This window comes from Mus musculus, chromosome 18 (genome assembly GCF_000001635.26).
Source record: "Mus musculus strain C57BL/6J chromosome 18, GRCm38.p6 C57BL/6J".
NCBI classification, from domain to species: domain Eukaryota; kingdom Metazoa; phylum Chordata; class Mammalia; order Rodentia; family Muridae; genus Mus; species Mus musculus.
Genome location: NC_000084.6, coordinates 84,392,521 through 84,413,479, shown reverse-complemented (window position 1 = coordinate 84,413,479; position 20,959 = coordinate 84,392,521). Strand labels below are relative to the sequence as shown.

The 20,959-nt window shown below is 39.5% G+C and overlaps 1 protein-coding gene across 4 annotated transcripts in view; it reads left to right on the top strand.

Moving 5' to 3' along the window:
* Zfp407 (zinc finger protein 407) overlaps positions 1-20,959 on the top strand; it is a 381,839-nt gene that overhangs the window by 176,060 nt on the left and 184,820 nt on the right. Inside the window, exons 5-6 of one of the 4 annotated variants that reach the window (XR_877587.2) lie at positions 5,687-5,757; positions 6,118-6,921. The exons of 2 other annotated variants lie outside the window; for them this stretch is intronic. The gene's annotated coding sequence lies outside the window, so the exon portion shown is untranslated. Of the gene's footprint in view, positions 1-5,686; positions 6,922-20,959 lie in introns of all 4 variants that reach the window. One more of the 4 variants, XR_877586.2, reaches the window with a different exon arrangement.

Sequence of the window (20,959 nt, the reverse complement as noted above, 5' to 3'; positions counted from 1 at the left end):
CTGTGGAAGATGGAGGAGACAGCCACGATACCTAGACAGGCTGAATCTTGAACCATGGACCAACCTGAAAACTGTTCAGTAGGTTTGAGGTTCCATGCAGGTTTGTGGGCTCCAGAGCCACGGTTTCCTCTCAGTTTCCTCTCAGGGAGCCATGTGATCATGAGTTGGCCGAGTCATAAGCATTTTGTACTTGCAGACTTGATGTCAGTTTTACACAAGACACTGTTTTCCTTTGAATTCCCCGCAGACTCACAGCAAAAGGATCTTTTGTTGTTGTGTTGTTGTTGTTTAGTAATGTGCTGATGACTTAAATTTGAAATAATTCTTAGTCGCTTACATCATCTCATCGTTTACAATTTTGTTCCTATATTTTCAAATGAGTTAAATTTGGTAATGCAGTTAGCATCAAATGTTAATGATAATTTGTTGGTTAAGGGTGATTTCAGTCTATAAAGCTTTGATTACCAGGAAAGTGCTGCAGTTTATGAGTTTTCCCATATGATTGCCCACAAATTTTTATGTTGACTAAAATTGTAAATTGTTTAAACTGTTCAAACAAATTACTTAGCAATTAAACCTTCAGCAACATTGTAATTCATTTTAAATTTAGCACAGAGGTTTGATGCTCTTTTGGAGGAAAGCAACAGTGAGGTGTGTAAATTTCCTGTGCGGCATGCCTGGTTCCCGCAGGACACAAGCGTCCCCAGCGCCTTTGGTAGGAAAGCCCGCCACCGATGTCAGTTGGTTCTCCAGGGTTTGTTGGTCCACCCGAGTGAAGCCCTGCTTCCTAGCTTCATTTTGATTCCTTTGGTTCAGTCATAACATTAAAAGTCATTTCTATTTCCAACTTCTACCATTTGAAGTTTTAATTTTGAATCTCCCCTGGATGTGACTGAAGAGTTTGACTTTGAGTTTCATTGCCTGTGACCTGTCCTGTGGAATGACACACATGAGAGCAGGGAGGGGCCAGTTAGAGAAGGACAGCGGAAGAGCGTAGACGGCCAGTGTCCCCTCTGCACGTCAGCAGTACAGTCATAGTCACGGGTTCCCTTGTCCTTTAGCACCGTACGGTCGTCTGCTAACTCAAGAGTTTCCATACATTTGATGTCCATTTACGCTGCAATCGGCTGGGGGATGGCTGCTTCGTCATGGCTTGTGTATGAAGGCAGAAAAGCTTCATGTCCGCTTGTAAGTCAGGTTCTGTTTCAGCCTTGCTTTTGTTGAGGAAAAAAGGATTACTGTTTGGTCTTCGCTGGTTTCACAGCCCACGCTTATTGGTCCAGCACATTTTACTTTAACTTCAATTGTTTGGCCAGAAGGGCCACTGTCCATCGTGATAACTGATCAAGCCCAGGGCCTGCTCGTAGTAACCTGAGTCAGAGCAGGGTTCTTGCATAGGACAGTAGAGAACACATTGTCCTGGCAGTGCACAGGCGGCGTTCCCTACATTTAACATTCCTAGATCAACAATGTCCACCTGAACACACCCTGAGCACAACGCACATCTTATCACAAGGCAGAATCCCTTACACTTAGATCCAGTTCTGAATTCATCTGATTTATGTAATGCTTGGTCTTAATGCTCATGCCATTTGTCTTCTGGAGTTGGTGACTCTTGTTCAGCTTCTGCTGGCGAGACTGTGTTCTATCGCTGTCTGCATTCAGCTCTCATTTCCTTATTCTCACCTTACTAAATAAAATTTTAGTTATTCTTGCTTTCTTTCCCTTCTTTCTCAATTATTGTTCTCTGTAGTTTTTCATTTTTTTTTCTGCTTGCTTTTTTCTAAGTTTGCTTAATGGAAATGAACTTCTAACCTCTTGCCTCTTACAATTCATATTTTGCTCATTATTTAAGTTCTTTTGGGGAATATGAATAATTCTAGGGGGAGGGGTGGGGCAGACAAAGAGGGAGGGTGGGGAGTGAGAGGTTCAGAGAGACCGAGACAAGGAGCCATTTAGCCATGGTTCCTGTTGGAGGGATGCACAAACTCGTCATTTCCCACACTGAGGCTCTGGCTCAGCAGCTGAACTGCTTCCACTGTAATGTGGAGAGTGTCTAGGGGAGGTTACTATTGTCAGAAAACTGGCTTTGTCAGTGGTTTCTTCTATCATACATGAGAAAACTTTTATATCATGGTGTATCAGTTTATCATTAGAGAAAATATAATTCTGATGATTCTTGTCGGGTCACTATCATTTTTAACAGTCAAATTCATCATAGTAGTATAATTTCAAAAATTTTTTTTCAAAAAACTTTATTAGAATCTGTTATCTTTAGATACTTATTAATTTGCTTTATTTCCCTTTGTTCTTCAAACAGTCTAGCAAATGAGGAATCCATACATAAGTCACAGTTTTTAATGATCTTATTGGATATTTTGAAATAATTAGTGCTGTATAAACTTTTAATTTGTCCATAAATTAATAATATTTTATTACTATATTTAATTACTAGTATTTTTGAGCTTGATATAAAAATCCTAAAATGTTATTTTTTCATATTTTTCCTTGGCCAATAAAATATATCTGGTATTAGTACATAAATTAACAAATAATAGTTTCAATTTTTAAGTCTTCACTTTTTTTGTGTTTTGATTTTATAAATGTTTTTATTGTGTCAGATTTACAGTTTATATTTAAAACAATTAAGAGTGCCTCAAATATGGGCCATGAAAATTGTACTGTTAGTGAAGCTGAGTGAAATGGTGTGTTCTCTCAAATTACTTGTTAGAGTTTTGGATTGCTAATTTTCTATTTCCTTTGTCTAGTTACCTCCTGAAAATGAAGGCCAGTAAAGTCCTATCCAGCTGAACATTAGACAGGTTTCATAAAGGCAGGGGCTGCAAGTGCAGCCCGCTCGGGTCAGCTGCTTTTGGTGGCAATGCTACAGTCCAGGACAGTCTGGCAGTGGCATGTCTTTCCCTTGGAGGAGGCACTGGAGCAGCAGTGCACATGTCTGACTTCCTCTCTCTTTAACTATGCTGCTCACTGTGGAAATGACAGAGGGAGCCAGTCACTTACTTTGTGTGGACAATAAACATTCCAGGAATCTTCACACCACACAGCTCCTTGAGAATGGATGTGATCACAAGGCCACGGTAAAAGAAACAGATTGTTCTTAAAATAATATGGAACTTTTTCCTCTTCCTTCTCATTTCCTGTCAGAATTGCTAAAATAAAACATACTTGCTTATTAAGAATGCAATCATTATGTGTTAGTACAAAGACTAAATAAGTAGAGCACCAATTCTCATCCCTCAAGGGAAGACATTTCTACCTCAGTGTAGGGCCTTCAGTAGGAGCATACATGCTGCACCCGTGTGTTTATACATACCGTTTTGTAGCTTGCTTTCCCTAATTCTTGCGCCTGTTGTTCATTGATTCACAAACATAGATTTGTTTAATTGGATGGCCTAATCTATTATTTACTGTGTTGTGATGCCATGATTTGCTTCTCGGTGAACATTGGCACTGTAAGTTTCTGCCAAGGAAACAGTGCCATACTCTCATCTTTTCTCAGTTATTTCCCTGGTGTCCGTGACACAGCTGCCACCAAGGAACTCTGTGGTGAGGCTTGTGTGTGGTGTCACATTTCACCAGCACTGCAGGACAGGGCTCTTTGTATGCAATGCAGAGAGATGGGACACTGCTAATTTTTTTGTTACAGTAAATCAGCATGCTTGGGGTAGAGTGTGAAACACTTAACTTCAAAAGCACTTTTAGTTTGCTTTGCTTCAGGTTAGTTGTAGAATTCTTAGGAGTCCCGCACCCTCTAAAACAGGACTTTTCTTTAATTGACAATTTTATCAAGTGTTCTTTGGTGACTATATAGTAGAAAAAGCAAATTTTACTTTATACTGTGTGTTTTTAAGTGTACTAATATAATCTACCCACACACTGTATTTAACTCGATATGCCCGGCAAACCTGAGTAATTAAGTTTGTGATAAATCATTACATACATATTAGCACTAACTATGACAGTTAGTGTTCTGTCACCAAGCTGGCCACCAGTCACCCAATGGGAGGAAAGACTTTAAGAGTCTTTTTCTTCCTTTTAAATTTTTTTTTTAACTTTCCCATGGTTTCAGAATTCTAAGCTATCTGAGGCCTTACAGAATTTAAAAAGTATATATTTGGAATTGTTAGAAAAATACCAGCCTTCTGTTAAAAATTAACTTGAATAGTATAGGTTAGGCCTGTCCCTCCACCCTGTATGTGATTCTGTCTGTTAGAGTCAAGTGCAGGCTACAGGACAGACAAGTGTTGGAATGCTTCCCCTCTGCTTCACAGTTTACCTCATGTTAGGCTGAGCTCCTCCTCTGCAGCGTTACGACAGGCGGTCCCTGCTGGTCCTAGAGTGTTCCCCTCTGCCCCTAGATATGCTTCTGTTGGGCTGGTACGGAGACCCTGGACACCTGCTCCCATGGGATTTTTATGTATAAATAACTGAAATGTTTAAGTCAGGTTTGTGATGGAGATGCAGCATGTCCTGGGTGTGGTAGTGGCACCCACTGCACAGGGATTCCCAGGCCCTGGATCACAGAGTGAAGCTGTCTCAGAAAAGCCAAAATCAAACAAACAGAAATGCACAATTTGCTTTCCTTGTAAAAATTAGCCTTACTGAAGCGAAAATTCTGAGTCGCTTTCTGTGTGTTGTTAGCTCCTGAGGTTTTATTAGAACAGTTTTAAAAACATGTTTGAAAGAGTGGTTCAGTTTTCCAGGGATTATAAGAAGTTCTGATTTGACTTGAAGAAGAATGTTTAAAGAATGTTTCACTATTAATTCTTACTGGGACACAGTTTCACAAAGGTTAGGAATGATGGAGAGAGAAGTTTTCCTGAGAATGCTTTATAATGTGCCTGAAAAACTTGGGGCAGTTGTACATGCTCGATTGTCCTTGGCTGTCGAGGAGAGGGTGCGTCTCAAAGGCTCAGGATGCTGCCAAGAACACAGAGCAAGGGCAGTGTGTGCTGCTCCCCAGTCTCTCTGAGCACCCTCATCACTGCAGGCGCTGTAACGACATGATTTCACTGCACACTGAACAATTTCCTATCCAACAGAAAAGATCTGTAGGATGGAGGATGTTTCTTTGCCTCCTTGAATTCTTCGTGGATCACACAGTCACATGCCAGTCTCATGATGTTCTGAGTAGATACAGATATTTTTGTACTCACTTTTATAAAATTGACATTAGTAACTAGGGTTGGAATAAACAGAAAGAGCAACAGAGAGTGAGTGTCTGGCTCAGAGTGGAATGTGTGCAGTGCGTGTATGAGTTCCTGAACATAGTCCCCAGCTTGCAAAGGAACAAAACCGGACTCAGACAAAAGCAGCACTCTCTATTCCAGAGTTGGCCATTGTGCTTACAGAGCTGACTGTCCAGTCACAGTTTCTGTGTGCATGCCATATGACAAATGTATAGCATTGCCATGGAAGAACATATTAATTACCCTAATTAACATGTGACTTTAGAAGTTTTAGATTAATCAGCATGTGGCTCTTGTTTATTTGTATTCTTAAGGGAATTTTTCTATACCAGATGCAAATACCAGGGTAAAAATATTGCTTGGCTCATAGAGAGAATATTCATCGCAGTTGTACTGTACATCTAAGAAAACAGAAAGTAATTAAAATGTTGATTACTGTAGTAAATCTCTGAAATGTCCTATTATTTGTATTTCAGATGTGCTCACATTTCTGAGAAGTTAGCTTTTGCACACCAACCTACTATGATTATCTGATGCCCTCCGGAAGGTTAGCTGAGTTGTTTCCTATATTACTTAGGAAAAAATTTCTTTTCACAATTGAAAATGTCAGCATCAATTGAAAGTAACACTAAGCATGTGCTTGCCTTCTGAATATTATCCTCCTCCACCTCCCTCCAACCACCCTGCCGAGGATCTGGCTGTGACAGTTTGATTAGATCATCAATCCTCCCTGTTAACAGCACTTTTCCTGAACACCTGGGCTGCTGGGTCACATCTGAATTCTGCTACCGTTGTCTCAGTGACCCGGCATGTATCCACCACTGCAATTTACATCATGTGCACAAATTAAAAGTTACCTTACAACAACAGTTTACTTTTACAAATGACCTCTTTCTCTCGATGTTAGGTTCTGTTATGTTATAGGAAGTGCATTTTGTATGATGAAAGACCTTTCTAGAACACAGTCACCCATCAGGTGAAGTGGTCTTTTTTCTTTTAACTTAAGCCTTACATCAGAATTACTGAAATGAAAATAATCTTTCTTTCATCTTCTTGTGTCATTTAGAAATCTTTGATTACATTTTTTTTACCAGATTTAAACCTAAATAAATAATTAAAAACTTGGTGTATTTCTGAAAATCTTTTCTGCTCCTAAGTTCGTTGTTTGATCTGTCACACTGACTGATTCGTGCTTCTCTCTATATAGTGAAGTGAGAAAAACCTCCCTACCATGCAAACAGTTTAGTAGTGACAACAGTGCACGCTTTTAAATCTAGCTTTATTACCTTTTTGATAAGCATGACTACATTCTGCTTTCTTCCTAGCTGCAGATTTTCATAATAAAGGGAGGAGAAATTTAAGAAAATTCATTAAAATGTGTAGTTTTTGGAATATAGATATATTTCCTCCCCTTTTTCAGGTTTTGTGTAGATGTTTATTTATGAATAACTGAGCACTCAAGTTTGCTTGTAGCATTTTTCTCATCTTAATTAAAAAGTTTGGACCTGACTTCTGTCCGAGTAGGTTTCCTGCTGGGGTGGGTGAGGTGGAGGTGGTTTTGTCTCTGTCTCAGCTGCTGGGACATGCTTTGGAGACTATAATGTCCTCAGCCTTTCTCTCCCCCATGCTTGCTTGTTTGCTGGAAGACATTGTCATTGTTCACACCATGAAGACTTTGCTGCTGCTGACAGTTTTCCCATCTTCTATCGAGGTAATCACTTAAAATTTTAATCCTGGATTTTCAAATGTCTTTGTTTTATATGCAGTACAGTATGTGAATATAATTTTAAATATGCTTGCTGAACTCTCAGCTAGTGTGTATGCTTAGGATTTCTGTTCCCTCCCTGAGACATGACCCATCTTTATCTAGCTGTGCGACTGTGTGCACTTACGCTGTCTCTGGTTTAGGCTCCAGTATGTTTGGGTCATCCAAACCTGGAGCCAGGATGAAAGGTTCTATGTTCCAGCTGCTTCCCTGCTTTCTTTCATTAAAGCCGAGGTTGTAAAATATAGGCTGTTTGATGCGTCAGATAAGATAGTAAATGAAAGGGAAATAACATGTCATCATGGATTATTAAAGTGTGTACCTGGGTTTAGGTCTTGACAATGCCACTTTAGTCATCTACATACCTGCTGAATTACATAATCGCCGATCCTGTTTACTAGCTCAGTGCATGAGAATCACGCTTCCTTAGAACTTGTCCATAAGGAGTAAATTAAGTGTATGCGTGGCATACAAGAGGACTTACACCCAGTCCGTGCTCTGCACTAAGTCACCTGAACTTAAAGTGCAGTGGTAATGGAGCCAGTACTGTCAAATGCTCAGCCTGGTTTTAAGTCTTGGGAATAGAATGGTGAGCATATTAGCTTTCGGTCACTATAGAAAATACCCAAGATAATTTACTTGTAAAAGGAGAGATGTTTATTTTGGTGTATATGTAAGGAAATTCCAGTCTAAGGTCACATGGATCCAAGGCTTTGGACCATGTGGAAAGCCAAATGACCAGCTCACCCAGTTATCTATTGAGCAAGTAGGAAAGGAAGACTGAGGCCGAGTTCCACCCTCCTCCCATGGTTTGGTGAGCTCCCATTATGCCTGGCTCTTGAAGAGTACTACCTACCAACTGTGCTATTTTGGGGATTAAGTCTCTAAAACAAACCTTTGGCCACACATCTGCGTTCTAGTAGTGAATACAATAATCAGTTTTCTGTGGCTGCTGCACTGTCACAGGAGTGAGAACTCGAGTGAGTAGGCCGCCACTTCCATGGAGACACAGATACTGCACTAAGGGCAGGGAGTGGCAGATGGGCAAAGGGGTGGTGGTTTTTAAACAGACTTTTATGAGGCAACTTTGTCAAAAACTGTATTTGAGGTAACTTTACAGGCATGTAATTATAAGACATAATCTAGAGAGCCCATGTGTCCTGAGGCACTCTTAGTAAAAACGCAGTGATGAGAAGGAGTGTATCAGATATTGTTCTGGGCAGAGGAAACCGTGCAGAAATTGTGAAATAAGATCCAGTTGGTGCAGTCTCTGCAGCTCAGCATCATCAGCAGAGGTGAGGGTTGTAAACATACACAAGCAGCACTTGGATCACAGGCTTTGGATCCTCAGAGGCTTGGGGAGGTGTTTGTATGGAGGTAGCAAGTGTGGCTCGAGCAGCACACTAGTACAGGAGAGAGCTGTGCACACGGTGAACTTCTGTAGTGACCACACAAGCAGGTTAACACCTAGCATGTAGGTTCTAAATGTACATATAGGGACAGGATATAACTTACAGAATAGTATAAAAGTTGACATTGAAATAATTATCACCACACTTAATATTTATCCATTAAAATATGAACATTTTGATGATTGCATGGTATATACTCCTAAGCTCTTCTGTAGCTTTTCAGAGTTTATTTTTGCCTTTCTTGAACACACAACTCCTTCTCCACCCTAGTAGGTTTTGATGGTATTTGTATGTAGAAATATGATCATCATCTTCTCATTTCTAAGAAACGATAGATGTAATCAGCCCTCTTTGCAGGTTGATTTAACCGCTTAGCCCATCGTGGATAAGAAATGTAATTACTGTATAGACTTTCTTTTCTGTCTGTTTCCCCCAAACAGTACACTGTAGCAAACTGCTGATGAGTAATCTAGTGTGCTAAAAAATATATTTATTGTATAGACTTTCTATCCCGTCTCTGTCCTGTAAACAGTACACTGTAGTGAAATGTTGATGAATAATCTAGTGTGACTGAAGGCGTGCAGGAGGTCCATGGAGTTGATAGGCAAATGTTTGCCCCTTTTATGTAGGGCGCTTAAACATCTAAGCACTTTTGTATCTGTAGTGAGGAATCTTTGGAGCCCTGGATACACGGAGCAACCATCCAATCTACCAGACACACACACACACACACACACACACACACACCCCTACTAAATATCTCCAACCATAAAGATGTAGATCCTAAAAACGATTACAGTTATTCCTAATACACTATCAATTAAGACCCAGTCTATAGAAAGCTTGATGATTCTTAAACATAAAATTTAACATTCCTAGAATTCCATTTCTCATTAGGATGCAGAGAATTTTTTTTTTAAACTTACCATTTGTGTGTCTAAGGGTGAATGTATTTAATGCTGGATCATAACAGTTGTGACAGAAGAAATTTTAGTTTCTATTTCAAGAACATTGGGCTGCAGTAATCTCCCATCAATTGAATCTACATGGAAGACCAGTGTGCCTTTGAAAATGGTCATGTTTCGAGTGCTTGGCCAAAACTTGTTCTCCTTGAAGACTTCAGATGCTTTTGGTGACATAGCTACTGTGGTTGTGTCACTTGGGGCAGGCTTTGGAAGGAAGGTTATGCTCATTGGTGGCTCCAGCCCGAGCTTTTCCTACTTGGTTCCACACTTTGTGAACAAAAAGTCTCATGGTCTTACTGTATAGCATGACTTTCCTACCATGATGGAAACAAACATGCTAATTTGACTCTGGGGAGTAGTGTGTGTGTGTGTGTGTGTGTGTGTGTGTGTGTGTGTGAGAGACAGAGAGAGAGAGAGAGAGAGAGAGAGAGAGAGAGAGAGAGAGAGAGAGAGAGAGAGAGATGGAGGAAGTAAACTTGTATGTGTCCTGCTATTTTGAGAAGAAAATCTAAATTTACCATCTGAAGTAGCTCAATATCATAGTGAATGAGCCTGTGCTATGCCTTGACACATGAAGTAAAGTTAGAGATGAGGGTTTGTTTTAGAACAGTTATTTTCAAGAGTCTTAAGACTGTAATAGCTAAACATTGAGTGAAGTTATCTTTTACTGTTTTGATAATTATATTTGTAATTGGTTTCATTTCATTTTAATTGTATTTTTAAAATTTATAGGTATGGGGGATCATGTATGGCACAAAGTGTGAGCAGATATCAGAAGGCTAGGAAGTTTGCTCTCCTTCTACCCCTGTTGATTTGGTATTGAGCTTGGGTCACTAAGGTTGATGGCAAGTGTCTTGACTCATGAATGATCTCAACTGGCCCCCTTCAGTAGCTTTAGCTTTTCTGTTTATACTACTGTCTCTTAGAGAAGATGTCCTTCACTGACAGTGCTGTGGGACTCATGAGAAGGGAGCTGGAGGCAGGAATGCGAGCACTTCACTGCGGCGCAAGTTAGAGCAACTGGGTTTGCACAGGTACAGCAACTGTGAGCCAGTCTTACATCCTGGAAATCACTACAAAAGCTTGGACGCTGTATTACAGAGTTTTTATAATTTTAATACTTATTTGTCTATTTTGAGGCTGGGTCTCCCTCTCCCCCTCCCCCTCCTACTCTCTCCAGGCTGCTTTTTAACTCTCTTCCTCACTGTCTTAGTTAGGGTTTTACTGCTGTGAACAGACACCATGACCAAGGCAAGTCTTATAAAAAAACAACATTTAATTGGGGCTGGCTTACAAGTCCAGAGGTTCAGTCCATTATCATCAAGGTGGAAGTATGACAGTATCAAGGCAGGCATGGCGCAGGCAGAGCTGAGAGTTCTACATCTTCATCCAAAGGCTGCTAGTGGAAGACTGACTTCCAGCAACTAGGGTGAGAGTCTTAAGCCCACACCCACAGTGACACACCTATTCCAACCAGGTCACACCTACTCCATCAAGGCCACACCTCCAGATGGTGCCACTCCCTGATCCAAGAATATACAAACCATCACACTCACTCTTTCCAGTTCTTATGTTCTAGGTGTTTAACACTGTGCCCTGCTGGCAAATTGGTTTTGCATACTCTCTGAGGACATGGCCTTCTCTATACCTCAGTGGCTATTTTTAGGTATAAGTTAAGTGGAAGAATTATTATTTGTTAAGTGTGAGACAGGTAAATTGTAATCAAATAAAAATATATATAAGTAACTAGCATGTTTTCAACTCTATGAGTCTTCTTAAGCTAGTTAGTGAATGAAGGAGTGTACGGAGTTAAGGAGCAGGGGCTGGTAGAATTAGGGAAATAGAATTTGTTAAGTGCTGGCTAAGCAAACTCCAGAACCTCATCTGACTTCCCTAGAACCTGTATAGAAAAGGTAGCATCATATGTACTTGCTTATAAGCCCAACACTATGTAGGCAATGGCATATCAGTGTATGGTTTCCCTGGCCAGCTCACCCAGCACTAACCAGTCTCCTGTGGCCCCAGTGAAAGAGGCTGTCTTCCAAACACAATGTGTATCATTCCTGAATATCTAAAAGTGAGGTGTCCTCTGCCCTCAATACACAAACTCACCAGCCCACCCCAAAATGCACCAGAAAAAAATCTCAGTTGTTCCTTCAAGTCTCCTTTAAAATTACACATGTACCTTCTGACTTTATGGGGGTGAGTGTTGACAGCTCTGGTTGAGAGATGGAATGAAAGGAGTTAGTTCATTAGGGATTTGGTGTCCTTTGGAATACACTTACAGGAGAAATTTTACCAATGCTGAGGGCAGAGATGTTGGCAAAGGATTGGTGATATGAGTGAGATAGAAAGCAGACTGGAAGCCAGGCTGTGAATGATTGACGGAGCTGACAAAGGCTGGCACACATTTGATCTGGGCTATTCCCTGATCACAAAATGGTTGCAATAATGACAGACACTGTAGTGGAATTTTAATCAGGGAGTTTAGTGTGTGATTCCGAATCATAGGCGGGACTGAAGATGGAAGTATATCTTAGTATAGAAATCTTGAAATTAGTGAGAAGCTCGACATGATGTCAGAGAGATAAAGGGGACATTACTAAAGCATGTAGGAGAATGTGGTTTGTAGTGGAAACTGTATGTATGTCTTACATCCAAGGTAAATCTTATTGGGTAATGTCAGTGCATAGAAATGTGTGTATAGATTTGTACTGAATCTAAATTTGTGGGATTTGAGGTTCTCTTCAGCTCCCAAGGTTTCATGATTTCAATCCACAAGATTGCACTTGGGATATCAGACAGACAGCTAACCAGTGCTTAGCTGGTGACCCATGCCAGGGCAGAAATGAACAGATCTCCTTATTCCCCTGAATGGCCTCTGTGTTGTCCAGGAGTTTCTCATCACCTCAGGCTGCACTTTATTTTGAATTATTTTAGCTTCTAAAGAAAGTATCCCTCTGGATGCCACTGACAACCATTCTCTCTCGTCCGTTCTTTGGGCTCATGTGTGATGGCAATGGTGTTCTACAAAGTTTTCTGTATATTTTGGTATCATCTTGAACAAGTCTTCCACACTTAGTTTTTTGTTTGTTTTGTTTTCTCTTAAAAAAAAATCACTGTTTTACATGTTTATGACTTTTTTCCTTTTGTAAGTTAATGTGTTGAGCCCTTTGTTTCATGATATATTCTGTTTCTCTGTTCATAGTTGCATAGATGGTAATGTCATGGATGCTCTCGTCACACCATAGACTTTTATAGTTCTTCATTTACTATTTTGTGAATTGCGCTGTTTTGTTTGGTTGTCTTTTATTGTTCGAGATTCTTATGAAATGGATTCATACCTTTTTGTTTTATGTTCTTTTAAAATATCACAGGATATACAGTTTTTATTGCTTATCTCATCACCTTATCACGTGGCAACTTAAGAATTGATTTGGGTTTTGAGATTCTTGTTTTAAGGTACACTATCATGATACTGTTTAATCCTGTCCTTTGTCCTCTGTTGTCATAGATTATGTGATGTGGTTTGGCCAGTGACCACACTGGTTACGTTTATGTCAGGATGGTACATCTCACATTTTACAGTTTAGTTTCCATTTAGCTTCTAGTTTTCCTTTTAAGTTTCTGTTATTCTCTGTTCTTTGGATTTTTGAGATTGCTACTATATGTTACTAAACTTATTATCTTTCCTAATTTCATTTTCATTGATCTTTGTATATTATTGTAAAAAGCTCTGTATACAAAGCTGAATGGAACTGAACCAGGTGTGGTGGTGCACAGCCTGAAACCCAGCACTGGGGAAGCAGAGGCAGGGGGATCTCTGTGAGCTAGAATCCAACCTGGTCTACAAAGAGGGGTCCAGGACACCCAAGGCTACACGGAGAAAACCTGTCTCTAAAGAAAGAAAAGAAAGAGAAAGAAAGAGAGAGAGGAAGGGAGGGAGGGAGGAAGGAAGGAAGGAACGAAGGAAGGAAGGAAGGAGCCGAAGATGATGTCATCTCACATTGCTCGTAGTTCTGTCTCCTCTTCCAATGAAGAATGCTGGAATTTGAGGTTGAGAGCACACCCATCTTGTTTTCCACACATTTGGAGTTCTGTCTTTGCTCTGCCACTTAGGCAGTGAGCGTGATGTGTGGTCTGTGCTATGTTATTCAGGGGTAGTCAGGAAACTATCTCAGAGTTGAAGGATATGAATGAGATAAGGACTTGTACTGTAAACACAGAACTACTCAGGAATTGGTCACATGGGCTCCTTGTCTCTGATTCTAAAACCAGTTAAAATACAGCCTCCTTTCACACCCTCATGAACACACAACAGTTACTTTAATCATCTATTTTTTTAAAAGATAACCTCTTGTTGCTCTTTTGATCACCCTGTATCTGTTGATTTTATGATTTACACTTTGTCTTTGCCTTATAACATAATTTAACATAGGTTGAGTGTGTGTGTATAGGTTCCTGTGTGTGTGTGTATGGGTGTGTGCACTCCTGGGTATGTGTGTGTGTGTGTGTGTGTGTGTGTGTGTTTGAATAGATGTTGCTCGAATTTTCTCATGTGTTTGAATACTTGGCCCATAGGGTGTGACACTATGAGGAGGTGTGTTGCTGTTGGAGGAAGTATGTCACTGTGGAGGCTGGCTTTAAGGTCATATAAATCCAGGCTACTCCCTGTGTGCCACAGTCTCCTGATGCCTCCTGATCAAGAAGTAGAACTCCCAGCTCCTTCTCCAGCGCCATGTCTGCCTGCAGGCCACCATGTTCTTCACCTGATTATAATGGAGTAAACCTCTGAAGCTAAAAGCCAGCTCCTGTTACAATTTTCCCTTTATAAGAGTCGCTATGGTCACTGTGTCTCTTCACAGCAATAGAAATCCAAACTAAGACTGTGTTTGTTTGTGTGTGTGTGTGAGAGAGAGAGATGATCAGTCTGGTGCCAGATGATCTATGTGAATGGCAGAGTTGCTGCCTTTCTTTAGTGCTGGGGTCTCTGGCACTGATCATGCTACTCCTGTCTACTCTTGGATTCTAGCTCCCTTCATCATTTCTGTTTTCTCCCTGTACTGTGTGGTAAATCTTGCCTTTCTTTTTCTTAATTGAACCTAGGTCTGGACCAGCAGCCCTACCAGTGAGCTGCCTCTCCAGTCACCCTCTCCCTTTTAAACATTTTAAATACATCCCTGAATGTGCAGGCAGCTCTTCCATGCCCCCAAAGATGTAGTATCAAATACAGTACACAGAGTTCAATATCTTAAAATTTGTGTGAATCAAGCCATAATCTTACATTCCTGAGAGTGTGGTGATACAAATTAGTACTACAAAGTTCAAGTCCTTTAGTCACACACATGTGGAGAACTCTATTCTCTAGTGCGTTGAAGATTGCTTATCATAAGAATGCCTGTTACAGCAGGACAAGGATGTCCTGGACTTGTTACTTTTTATTCCACACTAGCCATTTGCCTGTCCACTAAGTATTAGTTTACATTGTTGACATTTCAGGTTTATTCAAGGTCTTCAGGTATCTGTTCCTAGGATATATTTTATATTTCTGAGATGACTATGTACCCCTTCTCTTGCTTTACTTCTGATATTGATATATCTGAGTGAGTTTTCCAGGCTAGCTTTACACTCATTCTAAAATTAGCCCAGACCATATTTGAACTAGCTTTCCTCCTGCCATTTTCCTAAGCAGCTGAGATATACCCATACAATTGGAACTGGACCAAAGTCTAACAGCATTCGTAATATGCTTTCAATTAAATTATAAACTATTCTAGAAAACATACTAAAGCAGAGATTCCATAAATTGCAATAAATTTTACAAATAATCCTGAAAAAATAGTATGCCACATTAATAATGCTTGATTAATCTTTTATTTTAAATTCTTATATTATAAAATTGGAGAAATATAGGCCCACAGCAAAAGGTATAGCTAGTGTTTTATTCTTAAAATTTATAAATGAATTGTAAAAAAAAAAATTAGCTTGGTCTCTATTTCACAGTTCAAATATTTATATAGAAAAATAATATAATTTCATTTTTAAAATTCGATGTTCATATTGGCTTAGGCTTTAGACTCTTATCAAGAATCTTCCAAGAATCTTTGAGATGTACAGACAAAATTACCCTTTTCTTTACCTTTAACCATCAGCAGCTGTGGCATTCAGTAGCCTGCATCACTTTCCTTCAAGTTTCTACCCTATCTCCAGTAGAATGCCATTGCAGATTTTTTCCAATTTTAACCAACAGTCATTGAATACCATTGAGTTCTCAGTATTATTAAAGTCTTACATCAGCGACAGTAAATAACTTGTATTCCTCCTTGTGGTAGTTCGAAATAAAATGGCCCCATAGACCCACAGGGAGTAGCAATATTAGGAGTTGTGGTCTTGTTGGAGTAGATATGGCTTTGTTGGAGATAGTGTGTCAATATAGGGTGGGCTTTGAGGTGTGCCTCAGTTCTCTTTCTGCTGCCTGCTGATTGAATATAGAATTCTCAGCTTTTTCTCCAACACCATGTCTGCATGCATGCCACCAGGCCTCCTACCATGAAATAAAATGGACTAAACCTCTGAACTGTAAGGCAGCCCCAGTTAAACGTTCTCCTTTGTAAGAGTTGCTGTGGTCAGGGTATCAGCTCCGTGTACAGTGAGTGAGATGCCAAGCTAGGCTCTGTGCCCAGAGCTCCGCTGTTTTCTGAGCATGAGTTGAGGCATCCCTCATGCATTACACTCACGGTTCTTTATATAACTTGTACATTGCTGGCTGTGATGGTGAATGCCTTTAATCCCAGCAATTGGTTTGCAGAGGCAGGAGAATCCCTGCCAGACTTTACTGCTTTCAGTTATTTGCTCCTTCCCACTGTCACTCCAGCTACACTGTTGCCTTAGTTTACAATCCTAACAATGGGAGTTTGTGCTTCTTATTTAGTTGGTGTATTCTTTATATGATAGTCTTATGTGTGCACGGACTGTGTTTGCTTTTGTAGATAGCCTTTGAATTTCACATATGAAATATACTTAAAATAAAAGATTCCCTGTTGGAAGTTGTAGGAAGTAATTGATTGTGTGTGTGTGTGTGTGTGTTTCAATTGTATGAATCTGAGGACATGTAAATGCTTGGCCCAAGGAGGCCAGTGGTGTGGGATGTGCTTAGATCTTAAATCTCAGGTGGCTGTGAGCAACCTCACTTGGTACTGGAAGTTGGGTCCCCTGTAAGAGTAGTGCATAATCTCAGCCATGGAGCCACCTCTCCAGCCCTGATCCTCTCTCTGAAAGCTCAGTCATGAATAGCTTTCCACCACTCACTGCCTCGCTGATGGAAACATGTCCTTTGCATTTTGACAGTTACCATGTTTTGCTACTGTAATGGCCATTTTGAGACATTTTTAATGTAAAATTAAGTGGTATCTTAGTCACTGTTTTATTGTGTGAAGAGACACCATGACCAAGGCAGACTTAGAAAAGAAAGTGTTTAAGTTGGGGCTGGCATTTAAGTGACAGTTTCAGAGGCTTAGTCCATTATCATCATGGCAAGTAGCATAGCTACTGGGAGCTGGGGGCAGGTGCTGGAGAAGTCGATGGGAGCTCTGCATGGAAACAGAACCTAGGCTTTAGCAACCTCGAGGCCCATACACAGTGACACACTTCTTTTACAAGGCGACAGCTCCCCATCCTTCTACTCCTACCCCACAGAGTTCCACGCCCTGGTCACTAAGCATTCAAATAGATGAGCCTTCGGGACACTTTTTATTCAAACCATCACAAGTGGTATGCCCACTCATTCAAACCTCAATCATGTCCATTTTCTGAAAATAGTGGAATTTCCTTCCTAATTATGAGAGGTTTCATGGAAGGAATGTTTTCATGCACCTTTTGGGTCGATGAGCTTTGCATGATCTCTTTAAATTTACTATTCACTGACTTGCTGGCTCAGCCTTTCATAAGAAAATGGGCCCTTTGATATGAAATTCTGTTTCATATCAAAGTGCACTAAAAGCCCTTCTTACTGGTTTTGAGTTTTAATTTCGTTCCTATCACTAATGTTTTTTATCATATTACGTCATGGTACCATTGCCATTTTATTTGTTAGCTATAAAATATATTTAAATTTAGGATTCTGTATTTTATTTCTATATTTACATAAATGGTCTTACATTGGGGTATGGCACTTTGCAGTTACATTTTTATATATAACATTTAATACTCTGACTAATATTCTAATAATATTCTTCACAAGGTGCAAGTGAATATCTTTTATTTTACAAACATATTGATGGTTTTAACTTCGACCATTATATCAATAAATTGGAGCCTATTATAAACCTGAGGATATAACTCATGAAATTGATAAAAGAGAAGAAACTTTTAAATATATATATATATGGGTTTTGTTAAAATTATGAAGAATTAATGACTTCATGATACATTTTATGCTAAAAATCTATTTCTGAGTAAAGTTATTATTTTTATATTATATTATCTCTTTGATCTATACATTTTTCTTTTTCCTATCTTCTAGTGAATCCTGAACTCAAAGTATAAAATTCCCACCTGAGTCAGACAAAGTCAGCCTAGTGGTAAACTGAACTTCACAGCTCATGTAAGGGATTATGCTGGTTTTACAGAGGGCACAGTTTATATGAGCACTTTGTGTGTTCTTTTGTAATGTAAATCCAAGATGCTTTGTGACCAAGAACTGAAGAAGTCAGAGCTGGCACCTTTGTCAGCCCTGTGTCTTTGTTGGCTGGGGTTGCTCTGGAATGGTGTCTTAGTGTATACCATGTCCCTTAGCAGTGGTCCTGTGCTTTCCCTGAGGTTGGGCTCCCGTCCGTCTTGTACTATATGCAGCTCCCATATTCCTCATTTGTCTCTCTTACGGGTGGGTAGGTGGTATTTGTAAAAATCTTCACTAATCTTTACTTGTAAAGATTTAAAAGTACACATGTAGCAATTTTTCGGTGTAAACAATTTTTATGATCCTATTTTGATGCTGTTTTGCCTGTAAAATACAAAATGCCAATAACGTTGTACATCGCTTTATTTATTTGTACTTTGATATGTTAAAAATTACTCTGCCACTATTCAAGGCATACATTTTATTATTTTAGCTTATACAAATATTATTAGATAAATGTTTCAATCATAGTTATTCACTTTGTTTTCCCTGTTCTTGAAAATAGATTTTTTTTCTCTTATAATATATCCTAATTACAGTTTCTGTTTCCTCTGCTCCTCCCCACCTCCTTACCCCCTGGACCCACTCCATTCTGTTTGTCATTAGAAAACAAGTAGGTTCGTTTGTTTGTTTGTTTTGGTCATTGGTATTTTATTTTATTATTTTATTTTATTATTTTATTTTATTTTATTTTATTTTATTTTATTTTATTTTATTTTATTTTTTGAAACAGGGTTTCTCTGTGTAAGAGCCCTGGCTGTCCTGGAACCTTATTTGTAGAACAGGCTGAACTTGAACTATCTGCCAGCCTCTGCTTCCCAGAGAATATTAGGGGCTTTAAGGTGTGTACCACTACACCTGGCTAACACACAGGCTTCTAAGACAATAATATATTTTGAAAAGATAAAACAAAAAGTAACACATTGGAATAGGACAAAAGAAATCATTGAAGAGAAAGCACACACATTCACTCTCAGGACTCCCATAAAAACGTAAGTCCATAATATATATGTATGTATGTATATAATTTATATATGTATGTATAAGTCCATAATATGTATGCAGAGGACCACACTTATCACCTCTTCAAGATCATGTCTGTCCAGACTCCTGTGAAGTGCTTCTGGACAAGTGAAAAGACTTTACAGTGTTTAGTTTCCAAAAAGTAACGGAGGAGAAGTGAAGCCGATGGTGGAGTCCTTACTATATGCTTACTGTTTTGAAGCTAGCAACTCTTGAGCTGTAGGACATAACGATCCATCATATGTAGCCCAGCTCTGATTAGATGGGTTATTTTTTGGTTTAAACTTTAATTGTTCAGTTTTTTTTTAAATAAAGAAGATGTATAAAGTATATGCACAAGGTGCTATTTTATTCAGTAATTTTTTCCTTTATACCTCTTCTTGATAATGTGACATGACCTTTGACAACATGATGAAAATGGGGCTCACATTTCAGTCATCCTGTATTTGAAATATTCCCCTCTATTACAAGTAGAAGTCACAATTAGCAAAGCAGTGCCACGGGCAGAGAAAGCATTTCCACGTCACTGTCTGCTGCAGGTCTGAAACCTGTGACTCATTGGCCACTTGTCACATTATCCCATGTTGATTTATTCTAATGAGCTCTCCATGCCCAACATGGGTATGTACATGACTTAAATGTGTGCTGCTCTTTTGTGTGCCTTTTGTTTTTTGTAGTGTGCTCTAATGTGATAACTGACATTCATCCTCTGAATGAAGTATCTGTGGATTCATTTTTAGGTTATCAAAGGGAGGCTCTGTACTTCAGCAGTCACCTCTTCTGACTAAAATACGCTAAGCTCCTTGGGCACAGATTCATTTCAATTCAGCAGCTGCCTTTTTACAGTTACACACACACACACACACACACACACACACACACACACACACACACCCACTGGATCAATCAGGAATCCAAATGTGAAATACAGCACAGACAACTATCAGGTCCACTTGTGGCTGGATGTGGAAGACTAAAGAATATTCTCAGGTGGCTTGCTTCCAATCCTGGAACTCATTATTCAATACATTTCAACAATACAACTTTTAAACATATTTTTATTTTATTTAACGTGTTTGGAGGCCATTGAACAAGAAAAATACAAAATGTGAATCAACTATAAAATATTTTAGCATCACTCACGATAAATTGTAAAGGAAACAAGTATTTCTCTGTCTGTTTCCTGCCCTTCTGGGTTGAAACATGCCACAGCTGGAAACCAGGCTTCCTTCTGATGTGACTTTCACCTCCCAAAGAGGTGATACCATGTGTCAACATCTATAGTTTTTCACGAAGTCCTGCAGTTGAGGTGTGCAGAACTCTGCGGCTCTGAGGTGACAGAGTGGGCGTGACAGTGAGATGACAGAGGTCTCTGCACATTTTCTAGCATACCATGTGCTTGCTATTCTTTTCATACCACAAGGTTGGACCTGTTATTCCAGCCTGCATTTCCCTTCTATGGGAACTTTACTCTGGGTAAAATTCTGCCTTATTTAAAAAATATAATGGTAATAGTACTTCTGACACTGTTAATTTTCAAAATGTATCAGTGGAAATGTTGGGATGTTATTGATCCTGATATAAAAGTTTAAAACAAGCTCAGTTTAACACCTACCACAAGAGGTACTGTATTTCCTCCATGGTTCCCATAATACTCTAGCAGTATGATATATGGTGGTAAATAAGAGCATTCAATATCCATTCTCTTGATCATATTGCCCATGGTAGGTGATATTGCAGGAGCTAACATTCTGTGGTTAGCTTTTGCTGCTCACTCTATGTTCTTAGTTACATTTGATGGCTTACGCAGTGTGAGGAACAATCAGGTTTATACTGGGCAATGTGCTCAGTATTTGTGTTTGTGAAACTTGATGCTGAGCATGAGACTGACTGCCTAGGCACTCACA